Source organism: Theropithecus gelada, chromosome 15, assembly GCF_003255815.1.
Source record: "Theropithecus gelada isolate Dixy chromosome 15, Tgel_1.0, whole genome shotgun sequence".
Taxonomy (NCBI): domain Eukaryota; kingdom Metazoa; phylum Chordata; class Mammalia; order Primates; family Cercopithecidae; genus Theropithecus; species Theropithecus gelada.
In genome coordinates, this window is record NC_037683.1 from 70,649,348 (window position 1) to 70,672,784 (window position 23,437).

The following is a 23,437-nucleotide window of genomic DNA, read 5'->3' on the forward strand; positions in this document are numbered from 1 at the left end:
AGAGCCAAAATCTTTACGTTTTACTTTTGTTTATATGTTTATTTATGCTTTGCCAAAGCCATTTTACATTTGTCACTTTTATGTAAAGTAGTTTTGAGTAATAAATATGTAAATGAATATTATTTATCTTATAATCTCCCTTGTTTTGATGGGAATATAGACATAGGCTTTTTATGAATAAATATTGTACACCCCTTTCTTTGTGTTTAGTGTAAGAAAAAAATTAGGTGGATTTTAGTGAACCAGACCAATTGTTAATATAAAAAATAATAGCTAAATATTTGCTACCTGTTGTTCAGTTGTAGAATTTCATCTGACTGATTTCAGTTTTAGGCCTCTCTCAGAGAGTTAACATCATAATTGATATAAGACCTATAGCCAAAGTAGGGAATTTTCTCCACATCTCCTACCTTTAAATTCTACATCAGTGGTCCCCAACATTTTTGACATCAGGGACCCTTTCAGGGAAGACAATTTTTCCATGGAGGGGATGTGGAGGGGGATAGTTTTGGGATTAAACTGTTTCACCTCGGCTCATCAGGCATTATTAGATTCTCATAAGGAGCACACAACCTAGATCTTTCGCATGCCCAGTTCATAATAGGGTTTGTGCTCCTATGAGAATCTAATGCCCTGGCTGATCTGACAGGAGGGGGAGCTCAGGCAGTAATGCTCCCTCACCAGCCACTCACTTCCTGCTGTGAATCCGGTTCCTGTGATACCAGTCTGTGACCCAGGGTTTGGGGACCATCTCTGTTCTACATGAAAGTGGTATATCCTCCAGCCTGGCAGCAGAGCGAGACTCCATCTCCAAAAAAAAAAAAGAAAGTGGCACCTCTTTCTGCAAGAGCAAGGTGAATATACCTCATACAAGTTATATAGAGTCTTGTACTGAGATGAGTATACCAGCACCATGATTGAATTAACATCACTGGTATTTTCAGTTTCCTAGTAGATTAGGACATGTGACAGCCCTATGTCTCTTACTTGTGCTTTAGCCGGGAAATAGGAACCTGAAAATTAAGAAGTTAAAAGTTTTAAAAGGCTTTAACATTCATGTTGACGTGTTTCAGCTTAATCTGCAAGCTACCCGGCAGGTTTGAGATAATCATAGACTGTAATATGGTAATAACAGTGAAGATGAACCAAGTGTTTGGTAGAAATGAAAAATTCAATTAAAGAAAATAGTATATTTGGTTTAGGTCTGTGAATTCTTGTGATAGCCTTAAAGGAGATCCATGTGATGTTCTTCTACAACTTGAAGCCATGTAATTCAGTCCCAGTCCTCGGGAGGAAGAAGGCTCAGGCTGATTAGACTCAAACTGATGATAGAAGCTCATTTCCTCATGAATCAAATCTAAGATGCAAACTATTCTCTCAATTTGAAGTCTTTAAAACATCTCATGTTATTAGGATGAGGAATGTTGAACGGGAGTGTGGGAATTAATTTAGATCTAATTTTTAATATTCTCTTTTCTTTTCTATTTTATGGTACAGGCAGGATTTAAATACAGTAAACATGAACCAAGTGAGTAGAATGCCTGCTGAAGCAATCTCTGGGGAGACTATAAGATGGCCTAGATTTACAAAACAATGACAACAAATATAACCTAGGCATCATTGTTAAACAATCTCTAATCTCAGTGAAAAATCTTTGTGTTTTGTTTACCCATTTAAAAAAAACACAGAAAACACTGCTATGAGAACATAGAGAACAACAAATTTCTTTATTGTTTGTGTTACCAGAATTGGGTCCTGAGCCAGACCCTAAGAGAGGGTTCTAGGATCTTGTGCAAGAAAGAATTTGCAGGGGGTGGGGGAGTCCACAGAGTAAAGTGAAATCAAGAAACAAAAGAATGGCTACTTATAGGCAGAACAGCCCTGAGGATTGCTGGTTGGCTGTTTTTATGGTTACTTGTTAGTTATATGCTAAACAAGTGATGGATTATTCATGAGTTTTCCAGGAAAGGGGTGGGGAGTTCATGGAACTGAGAGCTTCTTCCCTATTTAGCCCATACAAGGTAATATCCTGACGTTGCCAAAAGTATTTGTAAACTGTAATGGCACTGATGGGAGTGTCTTTTATCATGATAATGCATTATAGTTAGCATATAACAAACAGTGAGGACAACCAGAGGTTACTTTCTTCACCATCTTGATTTTGGCTGGCTTCTTTACCACATCCTGTTTTATCAGCATGGTCTTTGTGATCTGAATCTTGTGCCAACATTCTATCTCATACTGTGGCTAAGAATGCCTAACTTCTTGGGAATGCAACCCAGCAGATTTCAACCTTGTTTTTATCCAGCCCCTATTCAAAATGGAGTTACTGTCATTCAAATGCCTGTGACATTTGCTATAAAAAACTACCTAAACAGATACCTGAAATCTCTAAAATGTTAAGTTTTGTTTGTTTGTTTGTTTTGTTTTGTTTTGTTTTTCTGGAATAAACCTCCATAGTTTTGCAGATTTTCAAAGGGGTCTCTGACCTGAAAATCAGTGAAAACAAGTTCTATAGAGATTATTTTTCAGGTGTGAATGCTTCATGATTGTATCCAAATCTGTTATGTGCCTTGGAATAATGTGAAATTGAATTGGGATATGCAAAACAAAACAGCTCTCCAGGTAGTCATTATAACTTGGGTCAAGCTTGGCTTTGACTGTTTGCTTTATTTGTTTTATTGAAGACATTCTTTAGAGGACAAAAGGGATTTGTCACTTTGTTAACCTGCAGTTTTCTTGGTGTTCCTTGTGGATAAAATGTTTCTCTTTGGGATTTTTCTTTTTTCTTTTTTTGGAGTCAAATGAGCTTTGACATGAAGCATAAGAAACATAAAAATGAACACAGAAAGAGTGCTACTTCTTATGTGTTCTATTTTCACCCCGCATGACCAAGCTGAACTATATCTGGCAATGCCTATTATATGACTTTGATGATATCAGAGGTCCCTGGATCTCAGTTTTACTTTAGAGTTGCTTATTTGTTACTGCTGATCTTATTTCTTCATTCATTTTTAATTATTTATTAAAGTAAATTTCCTCTCCCTCCCTCCCTCTCTCTTCCTCTTTCTCTCTTCTATTCTTATGACTTCTGACAAAATAACCTAAAGGTATATTTGCTTCCTGTTTATTTCAATATTGCCATTGAAATTATCAACATAATTTTTAATTAAATTGAAAAATAATAAAGACCACTAGAAACTAGAAAATGGCAACATTCACTTGCCAATCTATCCTCTGAATAACTGAGTATGAAGGAAAGATTCCTGGTAAAGTAGGTAAAAGAATAATTTTAATTCAGATATGTCAGAGGACGGTTGGAAGTTAGTCACTCATTAATCAGGAAAACATTAGTTTCTACATTCACTGTGAGAACCAAAACTTCACCTTAATCTCTGCTTGGATTTGGTCAAGTTAGGACAGAATAGGAATACTGTATGGCTGGCTCCTAAAAATAGCTTAGTGAAGATTATTAATACATTCTTACATAAATCCTCGGCTAAAGTAAATGAGAAAAGTAGGCTTTGGGTGTAAAGCTAAAGAACCCTTCCATGTTTGTTTCTATCTCCAATTCCATCCTTGTTTCCATACTCACCCATGACTTGATATGTGATATGCAAAATAATAAAATAAGTCTAAATTATTTTAACTTTATCTCAGTTTCACAGATTCAGAGAAGGATTTGATAATATCTAGAAGAAACCACCTCTACGTCCAGTATAGGTCCAGTCCCTCTGTAATGGCAAACAATAGAGACATATTATTAGCCATATAAAAGATATTGTATTTCAAAAAGCAAAAAACAAAATGAAACAAAACTAAACAATAAAAACCTCTAAGGCAGCATTTGGCCAACGTTTTCTTTAAAAGATAACAGTTTAGGTTGTTTTTGCCAGAAAGTTTTTGTTGTAATTATTCAACTCTCTCTTTACAGCATGGAGAAAACTATAAACAATATGTAAATGAATAAATGTGGCTGTGTTCTATTAAATTTTATTTACAAAAATAGGTAATGAGCCAGATTTGTTTCATAGGCCATAGTTGGTAACCCATGTTCAATGAATGAGAATAAATACCCTTTTACCGTATTAGTAACAGGAGATAATTTTAGAAAATTTCTTATTCACTCCCATTATTCAAGAGGAAATTGATTGTATCAAAATAGAGCAGACAAGAATGAAGAGGACATGAAGATGAAAACATAAATTCAAAATTTAAAATTACGGTGTAGTTGGTGAACATCTTTTCGTATACTACAGAGTATGAAATATATGTAATTTTTTAAAAGAACATAAAAACAGTCTTAATAAAGTCTCTCAAAACTAGAAAAAAAAAAAGCCTTACAATACAAAAAAAAAAAGAAAGAAAGAAAGAAAGAAAAGTAAAGACACCTGAAGGAAAAAAATCAAAGGTTTAATTTGGAAGTAAGATATAAATACTAAATTGATAAAACACTCTACATGGCTTTTTAGAAACTATTATAATTCTTTGATATCCTTTTAAAGTACTTCTCTTTGGTTATTGTTGGGTGATACACTAGTACTATTTGAAAAATGTCCCAGAATACATTATTTTAATCATTTTCTTCTGGTGTTCTTGACCAGCTATCATGAAGCTGCATCTATTGATAATGACCCAGGAAACTATCTTGTCTGCTGGAGACAACCATCTCTGCTCAGATCCCCTAATCACACATTATCTCAACCTTGGGTAGAGGATTCTCATCTCCCTATGTCAGGCAGATCAGTCCTGTTTATGATCATAACTGGTTAGTAAAGACTTCAAAGTTCTTTAATGTGCGAGCCTTTTGCAAGTGCTGTCCTGTATGCGTAAATATGGTATAGCTACTCTGTCTATCAGATTTACTTTAACCTTTTCTTGGCCTCAGAGTTTCAGAGCCAAAATCCTCCCAGACTTTAGAGAAAAGTTTAAAATAATTCTGAATCTAGTGTCAATATACCATATTATTTATTTCTTCTGAGATTTAACAATTTCCCTTCAGGGCTGGCAGATGAAACATACCTTGTCTTCAATGATATTCTTATGCCCACTCACTTAGGTGTGGCTTGCCTAATGTACCAGGAAAACTATTATAAAATCGTCTAACTTTTATAGGCTTCTTGAAATTCAAAGGCGTACTGTTTAATTTATATTCACCTTGCAATATGTAAGAAGTAATGAGTCCACCATTACCTAAGCTCATAGAAAAATTCCCACCTGTTTTTCATTTTATCACAAGTGAAGGCATTATTTTCACACTTTAATTCTAACACTTCAACTCCTCTCTCCTTTTCTAGAGGCTTTTAAGGGCCTTGAACTTTCTAGCTAGTAAGTTATTCTTAGGCAATGGTCACCAGGGGTACCAGTACTCCAGAAGAGCTCAGTATTTTGTGCTTTTTGTCCCTTCTAGTCTGTTTTTTGTCTGACTAAATTGAATGTGTTTAATTCCATACTCACTACTATGGTTTGAAAGTGTCCACTTCAAAAATCAGGTGTAATTGACCAATGGAACAGGTTAGAGAACCCAGAAATAAATTTTCACACCTAAAACATGATATTCGACAAAGTTGACAATAGCAAACAATGGGGAAGAACTCTCTATTCAATAAATGGTTCTGGGATAACTGGCTAGCCATATGCAGAGAATTTAAACTGGACCCTTTTTTATACCATATTCAAAAATCAACTCAAAATGAATTAAAGACTTAAACGTAGGACCTATCACTATAAAAACTCTGGAAGAATACCTTGGAAATACCATTCTGGACATAGGCCTTGGCAAATATTTCATGATAAAATCTCCAAAAGCAATTGCAATGGAAACAGAAATAGACAAGTGGGACCTAACTAAAGAACTTTTAAACAGCAAAATAAAATTTCAATAGATTAAACAGACAACCTACGTAATGGAAGAAAATATTTGCAACTATGAATCTGAAAAAGGTTTAAAATCCAGAATCTATAAGGGATTTAAACAAATAAACAAGCAAAACAAACAAAATACAAACAACAACAACAAAAAAAAAACCCCAACACAACAAAACAAAATGCAAACCATTAAAAAATGGGCAAAAGACATCAACAGATACTTCTCAAAAGAAGACGTACATGCAGCCATCAAGTATATGAAAAAATGCTCAACATAACATCACTAGAATAATGCAAATCAAAACTGGTATGAGATATTATCTCATACCAGTCATAATGGCTATTATTGAAAAGTAAAAAAATAACAGATGTTGGTGACATTGCAGAGAAAAAGGAATGCTTATACACTGCTGGTGGGAATGTAAATTAGTTCAGCCACCGTGGAAAGCAGTTTGGAGATTTCTCAAAGAACTTAAAATAGAACTACCATTCAACCCAACAATCCCATTACTGGTTATATAACCAAAGGAATAGAAATTTTTCTACCAAAAAGACACATGTACCTGTATGTTCATCAAAGTACAATAGCAAAGACATGGAATTAACCCACATGGCAGTCAATGGTGGACTGAATAAATAAAATGTGGTACATAAATACCGTGGCATACTATGCAGCTATAAAACAACAACAACAACAACAACAAAAACTGTAATCATGTCCTTTGCAGCAACATAGATGCAGCTGGGGGCCATTACCCTAAGTGAATTAATGCAGGAACAGAAAACCAAATCCTGCATGCTCTTGCTTACAAGTGAGAGCTAAACATTAAGTACACATGGACAAAAAGAGACAATAGACATGGGGGCCTACTTGAGGGGAGAGGTTAGGAGGAAGGTGAAGGTTGAAAAACTACCTGTCAGGTGCTATGCTCACTATCTGTGTGATGAAATCATTTGTACATCAAATCCCAGCAACATGCAATTTACTCAAATGGTAAACCTGCATATGTACCCCATGAACATAAATTAAAACTGGAGAAAAGAAAAAATAAATAAAATGATTTCTGGTGAGAAAAAATAAAATGTAGTCAGCATGATTGTGTTAAGAGGTGAGGCCTTTAAATGGTGATTAGACCACGAAGGCTCCTCTTTGTCAATGATGTTAAGGCCCTTATAAGAGGCTTCCCACAGCATTTGGCTAGCTTGCCCTTCTGCCATGTGAGGGTACAAGAAGAAGGCTCTCATTAGACACCCAAAGTTGGGGCATCTTGGTCTTGGACTTCTCAGCCTTGGAGCTGTGAGAAACAGATTTCTGTTCTTTATAAATTATTCAGTCTTAGATATTCTGTTTTAGCAGCATAAATAGACTAAATAACTCACTTTGAAGATTGTGCTTTGATCCATATGTTCCTCTCCCATTGCAGGTTCCCCTCTCATGCCTTTCTTCTCTTTCTTCAGCTTCATGTAGTCTAATGTATATTAATGAAAAATCGAGACCATCCTGGCCAACATGGTGAAACCCTGACTCTACCGAAAATACAAAAATTAGCCAAGCACGGTGGCACCCGCCTGTAATCCCAGCTACTCAGGAGACTGAGGCAGGAGAATCACTTGAACCTGGGAGGTGGAGATGGCAGTGACCTGTGATCGGGCCACTGCACTCCAGCCTAGTGACAGAGCTAGACTCTGTCTCAAAAACATAAATAAATAAAAATAAATTTTAAAAAATTAAAATAAGAATTCAAACACATTAACACTATAAACACATTTTAAAATGGATTATATAAATCCAGTCAACTCATATGTAGATGAGAAAACACATGAAAATCATAGTCAAAAATACATACAACAATAGGACAGCAAAAATAAATAAAAATAAGACAAAGAACAAAATAAAATTGTAAATATTTTAGTAGAAGCATAAATGTAAAATAATTTAACTTATTAAGAGATGACCATATCCATTCTTGCTCAAAAATGAAACCTAAATTAAATTCTGTCTACAAGAGACACTTATATAATTACACAGTTTAAAAATTGTGATAAAATAAATTTTTAAAAATTATGCAAATCCAACAAAAAGAAACTAGGATATCGCAATGTTTAAATTGATTAAAGTTGAATTTTTTAAAAAAGCACAATTTAGGCAAGAATTAATATGTCACACAATTTTTACAATTAAGAAAAAAATGTAACTGAAAATTATGTCTAATACATACAACTGAATACATAATTTTGAAGTATCAGTAAATACACAAAATTAATAAATTAAGACACTTACAACATAATGAAATATTAAATAGCCTAATACTAAGAAATATTCTCACAAAATATGTGAACAATGGAATTCAAAGCACAAGCAATGAGATCACTAAATGCTGGTAAGATTGGAGAAATTAAGAGAAATTAGATAATTCATACTTTACTGGTAAGACTATAAATTGATACCACCACTCTGAAAATTTCTGAATAAAGTGTATATAAAACTCTCATATAATTCAGCAATTGGACTTCAGAGCATTTATCCCAAAGCTACGCTGACATCTTCACACAAAACTGGGTATGCAAATGTTTATAGAAGCTTTATTTGTAATAGGCAAAAACTGGAAACAACCCACGTGTCCTTCAACTGCAAATGGTTAAACAAACTGCGGTCCAGTCATACCGTGGAATATAATTGAAAGTATAAAGTAAAAGCAATGACTATTGATATAGACAACAACCTGAAATAAGTGCCGAAGAACTTTGCTGAGAAGAAAAGGCTAATGTCAAAGCTGTTCTCAAAAGGTTACGTACTATGTGGTTTCATTTACATAACATGCTTAAAATGACAAAATAACAGAAGTGAATAACAGATTAGTGTCTGTCAGGGCTTAAGGAGCAAGTGGGGATGAGTGGCTATAAAAGAACATGATAAAAAAAATTCTGTGTCTTGACTGTATCAATATCAACACCTAATTTTGATATCGTACTAGTTTTGCAGGATACTACCATTACAAAACTGGGTAAAGGAAACACAGTCTCTCTGTATAATTTCTTATAACTTCATATGAATCTGCAATAAAGTGAAAATAAAATATCTATCTTAGAAAAATAAAGGCAAAATAAAGAGATCCCTGCATTGTTGGAAAAAGAGGGAGAGTTTGTTTCTAGCAAAACTGCTTTACAAGATATATCGTAGGAACTTTTTTTCAGGAAACAAACAAGTGATACCAGAAAGTAATTTGAATCCACATGAAAAAAATAAAAACAGTGGTAAAGGTAATTAGTAATTCATTTCCAAAGACATTATAATTGCATGTTTATTTTCCTTTCTTCTCAACTGATTAAAAAGCAATTGTTAAAACAATGTGTATGTAATTATATAACAGCACAAAGAAGGTGGATGGGAACAAAGCTTCATTCGAGTAAGGAAATGACACAAAATGGTTAACTGAAATACATAGGAATATACGAAGAGAATCAGAGAGGGAAAAAAAAGTTAGTATAACCATATCTGCAATATATACCTGCTATTTTTCTCTCAGCTTCTTTGAAAGACGTAAAATTACAAAAGACAATAATGTAGCATTATATCATTGGGTTTGTAACATAGTTCGAATATATGTAACAAATACAGCACAAAAAGGGGAAGAAATCAATCTGTATAGAAGTAACATTTCTATGCTCATTGGAATTAATATAGTATAAATTTGAAATGTGTCCTGATAAGATAAACATTTTATGTTCTAGGGCAATTGACAGACTGGATTAAAAACACAAGGTACAACTATATTTTCTGTACTGGAGACACACTTTAGGTTTGAAGACAAATATTTTGAGAACAAAAGGATGGAAAAAATACTCATGCAAATGCAACCATTTCAAAGTTGGAGCAGCTATACTAAAATAACACAAAATGGAGAGTAAAACAACAACAAAGTGTTACTGAAAGTAAAGAAGGAGATTTTAGGATAATAGAAAGGTCAATCTACCAGAAATGTGTAACAATTGTAAAAATACATGAACCTAAAAAGAGGACTCCCAAAATACATGATGCAAAACTGCCAGAATGAAGGGAAAAATAGACAATTCAGCAATCATGTTTGTAGCCTTTAATACCCCACTTTCAATAGTGCATAAAACAACTAAAAAGAAGGTCAACAAGATATAGGAGATTTAGCAACATTAACAGATATCTATATAGCTAACTGCACTCAAAAGCAAGACAGTGCACATTTTTCTCAAGAGCACTTGGAGCATTTTCTGGAAGAGACCTTATGCTAGTTCACAAAATAAGACTCAACATATTTTAAATGATTGAAATCAGACAAAAATCTGTTCTCCAAACACAGTGGAATTAAATCAGAAATCAATAACAGAAGGAACAGTGAGAAATTCAACACACATCTAAATAACCAATGGATCAAAAAAAGAAGAAAAGGAAATTAGAAAATACTATGAGATGAATAAAAGTGAACATGGAACATACAAAACCCATAAGATAAATATAGAACAGAACTTAGAGGGACATTTATAGAATTAAACACTAAACACTTACATTACAAAAGAATAAAGATCTCAAATCAGCAACCCTACCTTTTACCTTAAACTTGAGAAAGAAGGTGAAACTAAAACCAGAGCAAGAAGAAAGAAAGAGCTTTAAAAATAGGGTAGACCAAGTGAAATGGAGATCAGAAAAACAATGGAGAGAGAGAGACAAAGAGAGAGAAAAAAAAAATGGAGAAAATAAACAAAACCACAAATTAGTTCTCTGAAATGATAAAATTGATAATGCTTTAGTCATGCTAATATAAAGGAGAAAAGACTCAAATCACTAAAGTTAGGCATGAAAGAGAGGACATTGCTACTATTTTTATAGAAATAAAAAGGATTTTAAGGGAGTAATATGAACAATTATACTTCAACAAATTAGATAGCTTAGATAAAATGGACAAATTCCTAGACTAACATAAACTACCAAAACTGAGTCAAGAAAATGCCACAAATCTGACTAGACCTAAGAGGAGTAAGGAGATTGAATTAATAAGAAACTTTCCATGGAGAAAAGTCAGGTTCCTATGGCATCACTGGTGAATTCCACCAAACATTTAGAAAAGAATGAATACCAATCAGTTATACCATTTTGGAAGAAACAGAAGAGGAAAAAATACTTACCAACTCATCTAATGAGGCTAGGGTTACCATCATACCATCACTAGAAAAAATACATCATAAGAAAGAAAAACTATGTATCTTGTGACTCTAGACACAAATGTCTTCAAGAAAATACTAGAAACCATATATAGCATCATATAAAAAGGATCATTATATACCAGACTAAGTAGATTTTATCCCAAGAATGAAAAGGTCATCGTACATTTGAAATCAAACGATGTAGTTCACCATATTAGTAGAACAAATGAGGAAAAACACATAATCATATCAGTAAATACAGAAAAAGTATTTGAAAAAAATCCAACACCCACTCATTATAAAAACACTCAGCCACTAGGAATACAAGGGAACTTGGTCAACCGAATAAAGTGCTCCTACAAAAAATCCAAGCTAACATCATACTTAATGGTAAAAGACTAAGTTCCCCTTAAATTCATAAACAGTACAATGATGTCCACTCTCACGTTTTGTTCAGCATTGTATTAGAAGTTCTAGCCAGGACAATTAGACAAGAAAAAGAAATAAAAGTCATCCATATTGGAAAGGAAGAAATAAAACTATTTCTATGTGCTGATGAAATGATTTTATATCTAGGAAATCTTAAGAAATCCAAAAGAAACTCTCAGAACTTTAAATAAACAAGTTCAGTGAGCTTTTAGGGTATGAAATCAGTATATGAATATCATTTGTATTTCTATACACTAGCAATAAACAATCCAAAAAAGAAAATAGAAAATCATTTTTATTGAAAATAATATGAAGAAATAGAGTACTTAGAAGTAAATTAAGCAAAGGAGTCCAATATCTGTATACTGAAAACAACAAAACATTGTTGAAAGGTATTACAGAAGACCTAAACACATGGAAAGATGTTCCAGTATCATTTTTCAGAAACTTAATATCGTTTAAGTGGCAATTATTCTCAAATTAATCTATGTATTCAAGACAATATCTACCAAATTCCATCTTTTTTTTTTTCAGGAATTGACAAAGTGATACTGAAATTCATATCAATATTTAAAAAACAAGGGTAGCCAAAACAGCCTTTAAAACAAAGAGCAAAGTTGGATAACCCATAATTTCTGACTTCAAAACTGAATACAAAGCTACAGTAATCAAGACAGTTTGGTAGTGGCATATAGACAAACACATAGATACACTGAAAGAAATTGAGAGTCTAGATGTAAACCATGACATTTAAAGTCAATTGATTTTTGGAGCATGCCAAAGAAATTCAACTTTGTAAGGTAAACTTTTTGACAAATTGTGCTGGAACAACTGATTCTCCACCTACAAAAGAATAAAGCTGGACTCCATCCTTATTTACATCAGAATTAACTGAAAATGTATCATAGACCTATATGTAAGAGCTAAAATAATAAAACTCATAAAAATATGTAGCAGTAAATATTCATAACTTTAGATATTTCACGAAAAGCACAAGTTACACAAATGAAAAATAAATTTGACTTTATCATAGTTGTATTGATCCGGGATCTACAGAGAAACAGAACCTGTGTGCATGTTAGTGTGTACATGCGTATATGTGAATGGGTGTGTATGTTTAAAGACATTTATTATAAGGTCTTGGCTCATAAAATTATGGAGTCCAAGAAGTCCCACAATATGCCCTCTGCAAGCTGGCAACCCAGGGAAGCTGATGATACAGTGCAGAGGGCTGAGAGCTAAAGAGCTGCTGGTGTAGATCTCCATTTGAGTCTGAAGTCTGAAGTCTTGAGAATCAGGAGAACTGAGGGTTTGGGAAGATCAGTGTCCCAGTTCATGTAGTCAGGCAGAGACGGAGCATTCAACGTCCTTTTACTGCATTCTGGCTCTCAAATGATTGAATGATGCTTACTCACATTGGAGAAGGCCATTTGCTTTATTCAGTCTGCCAATTCAAACGCTAGTGTATTTTGGAAATGCCATTACAGACAAATCCAGAAATAATCCCTAACCAGATATCTGGGCATCCTCTGGCCCAGTACAGTTGATACATAAAATTAACCATCAAAATAATTAAAAAATTTTGTGCTTCCAAGAACACAATTGAGAAAGTGAAAACACAACCTAATGAATGGTAGAAAATTTTTGCAAAATGTATATGTGAAAAGGAACTTGTAGCCAGAATAAACAACTTTTACAGCTCAATAATAATACAAATAACCCAACTGAAAAATTGGCAAAAGATTGAAGTATACATTTCCCCAAAGAGGTTATCTAAATTGCAAATAAACACATAATGAGATAACTTCACATCATTAGAGAATAGGTAAATGTACATTAATACCAAAGGGAAATACTACTTCACACCCAGTGGGATAGATATAATTTAAAAATACATGTAAAAACAAATATTGACAAAGATATGGAGAAACAGGAACACTCATTCATTGCTGGTAGAAATGTGAAATGATGTGGCCACTTTTCAAAAACAGTTTGGTAGTTCCTTAAAATGGCAAACATAGAGTTACCATGTACTTCTACTGCTACCATGTATCCAAGAGTATTGAAAACATGCTTCCATGCAAAAATTTCTTGATAAATATTTACAGCAGAATTTTGATAATAATAAAATGTTAAAAACAATACAAATGTCTGTCAACTAATGAATAGATTCAAAACCATGATATATTCATGCAATACAATATATTCAGCAGTAGAAGGGAATAAAGTAGTAATATGTGTTATTGCATGAATAAAAAATAATAACATTGTATGTGAAAGAAACAAGTCAGTTTTCTATTGCTTTAACAGAATACCTGAGACTGGGTAATTTACAAGTAAAAGAAATTTAGGTTTTACAAATGTGGAGGCTGAGAAGTCCAAAGTTGAGGGTTTGCATCTGGTGAGGGCCTTCTTACTCTGTTGTAGCATGGCAGAGGGTATTTATTATAGGCCAAAGCATATCAAGTATGTCTGAAATCTCTTTCTTTTTTTTCTTATAAGGCCACATTCCTATTGGATTAGGACCCCATCCATATGACTTCATTTAACCTTAATTAGCTCTTAAAAACATCTCTAGATATATAATCTCATTGGGGTTTACATTTCCAGCACATTAACTTTTGAGGGACATATTCAAATCATAGTACTATATATTATATACTTGATTTATATGAAACATCTTGAATAAGCAAATCTATAAAAACAGAAAATAGATTGATGGTAATCTATGGATGGGTAGCAATGGTGAGGAAGATTTGGGGCAAAATTGGGAATGACTGCTAATATGTACAGACTTTCTGGAGTGATGCAAATGTTCTAAAATTGATTTTGGTGATATTTTTGTGAATTTACAAAAATTAAAATTTGAAATTTGAAATAAGCATGTTTTACGGTATGTAATTTATATCTCAATTAAATTGTTTAAAAAATGAGATACTTTACACCTATTAGAATGCCTAAAATTTTAGAAGTCTGAAAAGACAAATTGTTGACAAAAACGTGAAACAGTTAAACCTCTTACATATTTTCTTGGGACTTTAAAATGCTACAACCACTTTGATGGATTCTTTTGTAGTTTCTTATAGAGTTATAAACTCACCACAGAAAATTGTGACTCCAATTTCTATGAATTCACTCATAAGAAGTAAAAATATGTTTATCCAAAGAACTGTACATTAATGTTTATATCAACTTTATTCATTATATAAAGGAATTAGAAAAAAAAATTACTTTGCCAATCAAGAAGTGAATGGATAAATAAATGTATTGTTCACAAATTATTGTCACATAATAAAGAACCACAAACTTAGCAATGGAAATATCACAAATTTATCATTTTAAGGTTCTGAGGTTAGAAGTCCAAAATAGGTCTTATGGGACTAAAAGCAAGGTGTCAGCAGGTTTTTCTTTCTGGAGGTGAGAGTATGTTTCCTCACCTCTTCCAGCTTAGAGGCTGCTCAGGTTCCTTAGCTTGTGAACGCTTTCCTCTACCCTCAAAGCAAGCGATGTTATATATCTGACTAGTCTTCTGTGGTCACATGCCCCTTTGGCCAAACATCTATGTATATCAGTAATGGTTCTACAAAAAAAGTTACACACACACACTTAGTCATGTGCACACATACATACACACTGACAGAAAGATTTATTTTAAGATATTGGCTTATAAGATTATAGAGGCTGGCAATTCTGAAATATGCAGGGCTGGCCAACAGGCTGAAAACTCAGGCATAATTTCTTGAGGCAGAATTCCTTCTTCAAGAAACCTCAGTCTTTGCTCTTAAAACCTTCAACTGATTGCATAAAGTCCACCCACATTATGGAGTATAATCTATTTTACTTTAAGAGAACAGATTGAAAATGTTAGTAACATATCTAAAACATTTTTACAGTAACGTCTATACTATTGTTTAACTAAAAAAAAAAACCCAGACATCATAACCTAGACAAACTAGTACATTAAATTAACTATCACATCAAGAAATCATACTGAGTCCACTTGGTTAATTCAGAAAAATCTCCCCATCTCAAAGCCGTTGATTTAATCCCAGCTGCAAAGTACCTGTAGCCATGTATGGTAACATTTCACAGGTTCTAGGAGTTAAGACATGAACATGTTTGGGGTGACATTATTCTGCCTGCCACATTCATATAAGGCTACAGCACTCAGCGATAAAGTAGAAAACTTCAAATATGTTCATCAAAATAGAATCTCAAAAACATTATGCTAAATAAAAACAGACAGATGCAAAACTGTACATGCTGGCAATTTTATGAATCCATTTATCTAAAAATGGAAAATAGACAAATCTAATATATAGTTATAGAAAGTGGGTGAGTGGGTTGTCTGGAGCCCTAGACGAGAGCTGGGACTGACTAGGAATGGATAAAAGAAAAGCCTTTACGCTGTTCAAAATATTCTATGTATTGATAGTGGTGATTATAGCACAGATACATGCATTTTTCCAAATTAGTGTAACTTCCTACTTTAAATACCTGTATCTTATTTATGTATATGTTATCCCAAAATTGATTCTAAAATGAAAACAAATGCAACGACAAAACATAAAAGTAAATGTAACCTCTTTACTACACAGTAGCTATCAAGCTTTGGGCCTTGTATATTTGGGCATATATATGCCAAAATATCAACAGTGGTTTTTCCTGGGAAGTGGATGTATAATGTTCATTTTGGTTTGGTTGGCTTCTGTAATGCTTGGATTGTTTTCAATGAATATGTCCTTTAAAATAATATGGAAGATATTTCCAGTAACAAAATAAAATGAACCTACTTTTTAATCCAGAAAGTCAAATTCTAAGAAAATATTTTCCTATGGTTGGAATCAGAGACGCATGCAAATTTTATAAGAAAGAACACTCATCCCATCATGTTTCAGAAAGTGAGAAATTAGGTTTAGCCTAACCATCCAAAAGTTGGAGTAAAAATGAGATGGTAATATAGTTTTGATATTTGTCTCTGCTCAAATATCATGTTGAAATGTAATCCCCCAATCTTGGAGGTGGGGCCAGGTGGGAGGGGTTTGGATCCTGGGGGCAGAGCCCTCATTAATGGCTTGGGCCTTACCCTTGGTGGTAAGTAAGCTCTTGCTCTGAGTTCACATGAGATCTGGCTCTTTAAAAGTGTGTGGCCCTTCCTCATCGCCCCCAGTTCTCTTAATCCTATTTTAGTCATGTGAAGTACTTGTTCCACGTTCACCTTCTGCCATGTGTTAATTCTTCTTGAGGCTTCCCCAGAAGCAGATGCTGGCACTTTGCATCCTGTGAACCCCGCAAGATGATGAGCCCATTAAACCTCTTTCCTTTATAAATTACCCTATCTCAGGTATTTATCTATAGCAATGCAAGAATAGCCTAATGCAGAAAATTGGTACTGAGGGGTGGGGTATTGCTATAAAGATACCTGACTATGTGGAAACGACTTTGGAACTGGGTAACACACAGTGGTTGAAAGCACTTGGCGGGCTCAGAAGAACACAGGAAGATAAGGGAAAGTTCAGAACTTCTTAGAGACTGGTCAAATGGTTGTGACCAAAATGCTGGTAGTGATATGGATAATGGAGTCAAGGATGACATGGTCTCAGATGAAAATGAGGAACTTATTGAGGACTGGATCAGAGGTCACGTGTTATGCCTTAGCAAAGAATTTGTTTGCGCCCTAGAGATCTGTGGAACTTTGAACCTCGTAGTAATGATTTCAGGTATCTGCTAGAACAAATTTCTAAGCATCAAAGCATTCACGACGTGGCCTAGCTACTTCTAACAACCTGTACTCATACGTGGGAACAAGGGAATGACTTAAAGTTGAAACTTCTATTTAAAAGGTAGGCAGAGAATAAAAGTTGGAAAAATGTGCAGCCTGGCCATGTGGCAGAGAAAGCAAAAGCGTTTTCAGGAGAGGAATTCAAGCAGGCTGTGGAACAACCATTTGCTAGAGAAATTTACTAACTAATAGGGAGTCCAGTGCTGAAAGTCAAGACAATGGGAAACAGGCCTTGAAAGCATTTTGGAGACCGTCATGGCAGCCCCTCCATCACAGGCCTTGAGACCTATGAGGGAAGAATGGTTTCAGGGGCCTGACCCAAGGCCCCACTGCCCTGCTCAATCTCAACACACTGCTCCCCACATCCAGGCCACTCCAGCTCAAGCCTTGGCTCAGAGGACCCCAAGTACAGCTCAGGCCACTGCTTCAGAGAGTGCAAGCCATAAACCTTGGTGACTTCCATGTAGCATTAAGCCTGTGGGCACACAGAGTGGAAGAGCAAATAGACTTGGCACCCTCTGCGTATATTTCAGAGGATGTATGGAAAACCTGGGTACCCAGGCAGAAGCCTGCTGCATGGGCAGAGCCCCCACGGAGAACTTCTACTGGGGCAATGCCAAGGGAGACTATGGGAGATTGGGACCCCCACTCAGAGTCCCCACTTAGGTACCACCTAATGGAACTGTGAGAAGGGGGAAATTGCCCTCCAGACCTGAGAATGGTAGATTCACTGGTAGCTTGGACCCTGTGCCTGGAAAAGCCACAGACACTCAACAACTTATGAGAGCAGCCACAGAGGCTGAACCTTGCAAAGCTGCCCAAGGCTTTGGGAGTCCAACCCTTGTAACAGTGTGCCCTGGATGTGAGACATGGAGTCAGAGGAGGCTATTTCAGAGCTTTAACATTTAATGACTGCCTCTGCCTCCTTTCTTTTGGCTGCTTTGGTGAGGCATAGGCTCACCCAATGCCTATACCCTCATTGTATCTTGGGAGTAAATAGTTTGTTTTCAATTTTACAGGCTCATAGGTTGAAGGGACTTGCCTTGTTTCAAATAAGACTTTGGACTTTGGACTTTTCAGTTAATGTTGAAAGGAGTTAAGATTTTGGGGGACAATTGGGAAGTTATAATTGTATTTTGCAATGTGAGAAGGATGGGAGATTTGGGTGGGAGCAGGGGCAGAGGGCAAAATGATGTAGTTTGGATATTTGTCTCTAACCAAATCTCATGTCGAAATGTAATCCCCAGTTTGGGAGGTAGGGCCTGGTGGTAAGTATTTGGATCATGGAGGCAGATCATGGGGGCCATCACTTTGGTGGTAAGTGAGCATTTGCTCTGAGTTCATGTGACATCCGATCATTTAAAGTGTGTGGCACCTCCTCCCCACTCTTGCTCCTCTTTTGCCATGTGGGATGCCTGCTCCTGCTCTGTCTTCCACCATGAGAAACAGCTTCCTGAAGCATCTCCAGAAGCAGATGCTGGCACTATGCTTGCTATATAGCCAGCAGAACTGTGAGCCAATTAAACATCTTTAAAAAAAAAAAATTGGCCGGGCGCGGTGGCTCAAGCCTGTAATCCCAGCACTTTGGGAGGCCGAGACGGGCGGATCACGAGGTCAGGAGATCGAGACCATCCTGGCTAACACAGTGAAACCCCGTCTCTACTAAAAAATACAAAAAAAAACTTAGCCGGGCGAGGTGGCAGGCGCCTGTAGTCCCAGCTACTCGGGAGGCTGAGGCCGGAGAATGGCGTGAACCCGGAAGGCGGAGCTTGCAGTGAGCTGAGATCCGGCCACTGCACTCCAGCCTGGGTGACACAGCGAGACTCCGTCTCAAAAAAAAAAAAAAAAAAAAAAAAAAAAAAAAAAAAAAATTACCCAGTCTTAGGCGTTTCTTTATAGCAATGCAAGAGTGGCCTAATACAGATGATGTGCGTGGAGCCATACCATGGAGTGCTATCAACCATTGAAATGTCTGTATACCGAAAATACTTTCTGACATAGGAAAGAGTCAGTTAAATGTACACAATACAAACATCTAAAAATTATAACTGCATATGTATAGTGATCCTATTTTTATGTATTTTTAAAACAACTGATTACAAAATTGTTAGTTGTATTTTTGCATTTACTCATGACATTTATTATTTATATCTTTTTTGGGGGGTGTGGGGGACGGAGTCTCACTCCGTCGCCTGGGCTGGAGTGCAGTGGCGGGATCTCAGCTCACTGCAAGCTCCGCCTCCTGGGTTTATGCCATTCTCCTGCCTCAGCCTCCTGAGTAGCTGGGACTACAGGCACCCACCACCTTGCCTGGCTAGTTTTTTTTTTTTTGTATTTTTTAGTAGAGACGGGTTTTCACCGTGTTAGTGAGGAGATGGTATCAATCTCCTGACCTCGTGATCTGCCCGTCTCGCTATATTTTGTGCAATGTCAACAGTAAATTTGTATTACTTTTATCACACAAAACACATACGATATGGCTGGAATATAGGAGATGCTAAATAAATAGTGTTTAAATATAAATAAAATTAATCAAAATGTTCAAAATGTGATAATATGACTGCATATGGTTAGGTGTTGCCATTGTGTAATGGGAAATATAGAAAAGACTTGAAATATCAGCAATAGAGAGTTGAGCTACTGTATATTTGTATATTAAATTATACTATATGGAATTGCTACTTTTACAGCTCAAAATGATCAAATATTGGAGTGTTTACATATTTCAACCTAACATATTGGTAAGATACTTTAATGGGTAAATTATGGGACTAAAATATCCCTATGGAACACATATGGGAACACAATATCATTTCTGCCCCAAAGTAGTAATAGTTAAATCTTCAGTCTTGTGAAAGTAAAACAATTTACCAGGGAATATTTTCAATATTAATAATTTTTAAAAAATTAGCTTGGACTCAAAATTCACTTTTCTGTAGTAGCAGCGGTATATGAGGTAATGATATCTACAATGTAGCTCACGAAAGCCTATTTAACCCACAGTGCAGCTGAAATATAGTAGTAATTTATCCACATAAAATCATGTTCATAATAATGTTGCTTTAGGGAGTTGAATGCAGAGTTTATTTCAAATGGAAACATTAAAAAACATGGCTTTCTTGGGACTAGAGCCCATGTTCCTTTTGTTTTTCATTTTAGTGTTGCTAAAACTGCTTTAAGAACATTTGTGGCACCACAAAAGCATGTTTTGCTTCAAGCATTCATGGACTGGTCTGGCGATGCACAGTTTTGCTGCTTCTGTCTTTGTTGCCCTGGGAAGATGAGAAGAAGTAGGCCAGGCGTCTGAGGACTTGGACTGCATCCTGTTTTAGCCCAATTTCCTCAGTGCCATTGGTCAGGTCACTAAAATGTTCTGGGACCAAATTTCCATATTTGATGGAAATATTTTTTTTCACAATGTATGCAATGTGGTTATTAGTAAATATAAAGAAATTGGTCAAATGTTATTATATAATGTAAGTTTTGCTGTGGTTTTATAAGAAAAGAATTCACAGTATTAGGCTAATAATTTAATTTTGTGGATCCAAAGTACAACTGAATGCTACTAATAAGAGAAACAAAAAATATTCCCTAAACGTGTTTTGTTTTAGATTGGGTTTTATGTGTGTTTGACCTCTCTCTCTCTCTCTCTCTCTCTGTGTGTGTGTGTGTGTGTGTGTGTACATACAAGCACATACATAAAATTGTTTTCTCTTGTAGAAAATGATATGTAGGACAAAGAAGGGCAGAATAACCTTGGGGAAATACATACACATGAATGTAAATAAATCCCACACTAAGTAATATAACGTTACATATTATAAATAAGGCATATTATTCCTCTAGTGGAACATTAGAATAATGACTGTAATTGTCAGGTGTTGTTCATTATAGTATGTTATTAAATCAATATAGGAAAAGAAATTTTTTAACTTACAACATTATAAACATAAAGGGAAACAAAACAAAACAAGACAAATTGATAATGGCAGAACACACCCAATAACATGCTTTATGCAGCTAACTATACAGGTTATTTAGTCATAAAGAAAGTATACCCTCATTAACATAGCTTTTATGCTTTTGACATAACACTTATGCTTTTGATATAGCACAGTTGTAGTATTTAATTTCTGGTCCCTGTTTCATTCTTTATAGGTGTAAATTGTGAGCCACATGTAGCTAAGGAAAATAAATCTGTTCTCCTCTGTTTTCATTCATTTTTGCTATTCCTTTTTTACGTGCCCTAAATGGCATTTTAATCCATGTGGTTCCTATCTGGAATGACTGTTTTCTTGTTATCAAGAGACAGTATAGGATATTAGTTAAGAGCCTGACTCTAACCCTAGACTCTGTGGGTTTAAATGCCAGCCCTGCCATTCCTACCTACCTGACCTAGAGCAAGAGGCTTCATCTCTCAGAGGCTCAGATTCTTCTGTACAATTGGAAATGAGATAGGATTGATAGAAGAATTAAATGAGTTCCTGCATTTTGTACAGTTCTTGAAACATTGTGATCTTTGAATAGATGTCAGCTACTACTGTTATTTCTATCTTTTCCTAAGTGTTCTTTAAATGTTGCTTGTGTATTCTGTGCCGCTGGTCTTGGGGCAGGCATAATAATGTTAATAATAAAATAACAGAAAGCAAGATTTATTTAGTGCTTACTATGTGTTGTGCATTGTGCCAAGTACTTTAAATAATATCCACTGATCTTCACAATACTTGACCAAAGCAACTTAAGCAACTTACCAAAGCAGTTTAAGCAATTTGCAAAGATCATATTGGCAAGAAAGAGGTGCTAGAATTTGATTAGATCCATGCATAATACTTATTCCAAAAGACACCTAAGGAATGCCCTTTGGATGTCCACTGTCATGTATGCTACATTCCAAATAAGCCTGACTACAAACTCTGGCGAATCCATTATGACTTTTCCTTACCCTCCTCACTGGACCATAATGTCCTGTTAAGCACTTCCTGTTTCACTGCTTAATATTTAGATAACAAGTAATCCATTTAGGCAACTTTACAGCTCTGGATTTTATCCAAATGTGCAAACATTCCTTAAAATATTCCAAAGAATGGCAGGAAGAAGATTTCAATTATATGACAGAATGGAAAATTAATAGAAAATTTAAAATGACTATGAATTACTACACTTTAAGGACATCATCTGAAGTTAAAACTAGAAAACTGCTTTGTTTAAGGAAGAAAACTCTTTGCCCTAAATTAAATACTGCAACTTTGTTTTTGAAAAGTTTTATTTGGCCTTCAAAAGATGTGTGTGTGTGTGTGTGTATACATACTTTATATTTCCTTTATTTGAATAACTTTACGCAAGATGTCTACTGTCCCGTTCAAAGACTTTACTTCTCCCTTCTTTTTTCCATTTGTCATGCACCAATATGCACCTAGACTAATTGACACGTCTGTGTTACCTCATTGATATTTTTAAGCCTTCCAGTTGTAACTCCTGCATTTAACTAAGTAACTGGTATGAGTGTGGAAATGAATATTTCCCACATTCTTGTAAAATAATTTTAATTTAGGAGTAAATGATTACTTGCTTATACATCCCCAATCCCTGTAAGTCCCAAGCAGAATATGAGTCAGATATTTGGAATATTGAGTTTTTTCAGCTTCCAAGACTGTGTCCTTGATTCCTTGAGATTTGAATCAGAAATATGAGACATGGCGATAAAACAGAGATTCTGAAAGGCCGTCCCACTTTCTATCTACATCAGTGATCTCAAGGGATTTCATGTCACGTGTCCTACTCAACGATATATACATTTGTGTGAGTGTGTGTAGTAAAGTATGCACATATGACTGAAAAAATTAGGTATAGATTTATTTGTGCTGTTTTCTAAGTGTGAAATTTTCAGATATATTTCCTATTTGCTCTTTTTTTTTTTTTTTAATTTATTTATTATTATTATACTTTAAGTTGTAGGGTACATGTGCATAACGTGCAGGTTTGTTACATATGTATACTTGTGCCATGTTGGTCTGCTGCACCCATCAACTCGTCATTTACATCAGGTATAACTCCCAATGCAATCCCTCCCCCCTCCCCCCTCCCCATGATAGGCCCCGGTGTGTGATGTTCCCCTTCCTGAGTCCAAGTGATCTCATTGTTCAGTTCCCACCTATGAGTGAGAACATGCGGTGTTTGGTTTTC

At 35.2% G+C, this 23,437-nt stretch overlaps 1 pseudogene; it reads right to left on the minus strand.

Annotated features, from left to right (window-relative positions):
* Positions 1 to 983: 983 nt before the first annotated feature.
* LOC112607729 overlaps positions 984 to 23,437 on the minus strand; it is a 40,913-nt pseudogene continuing 18,459 nt past the window's right edge.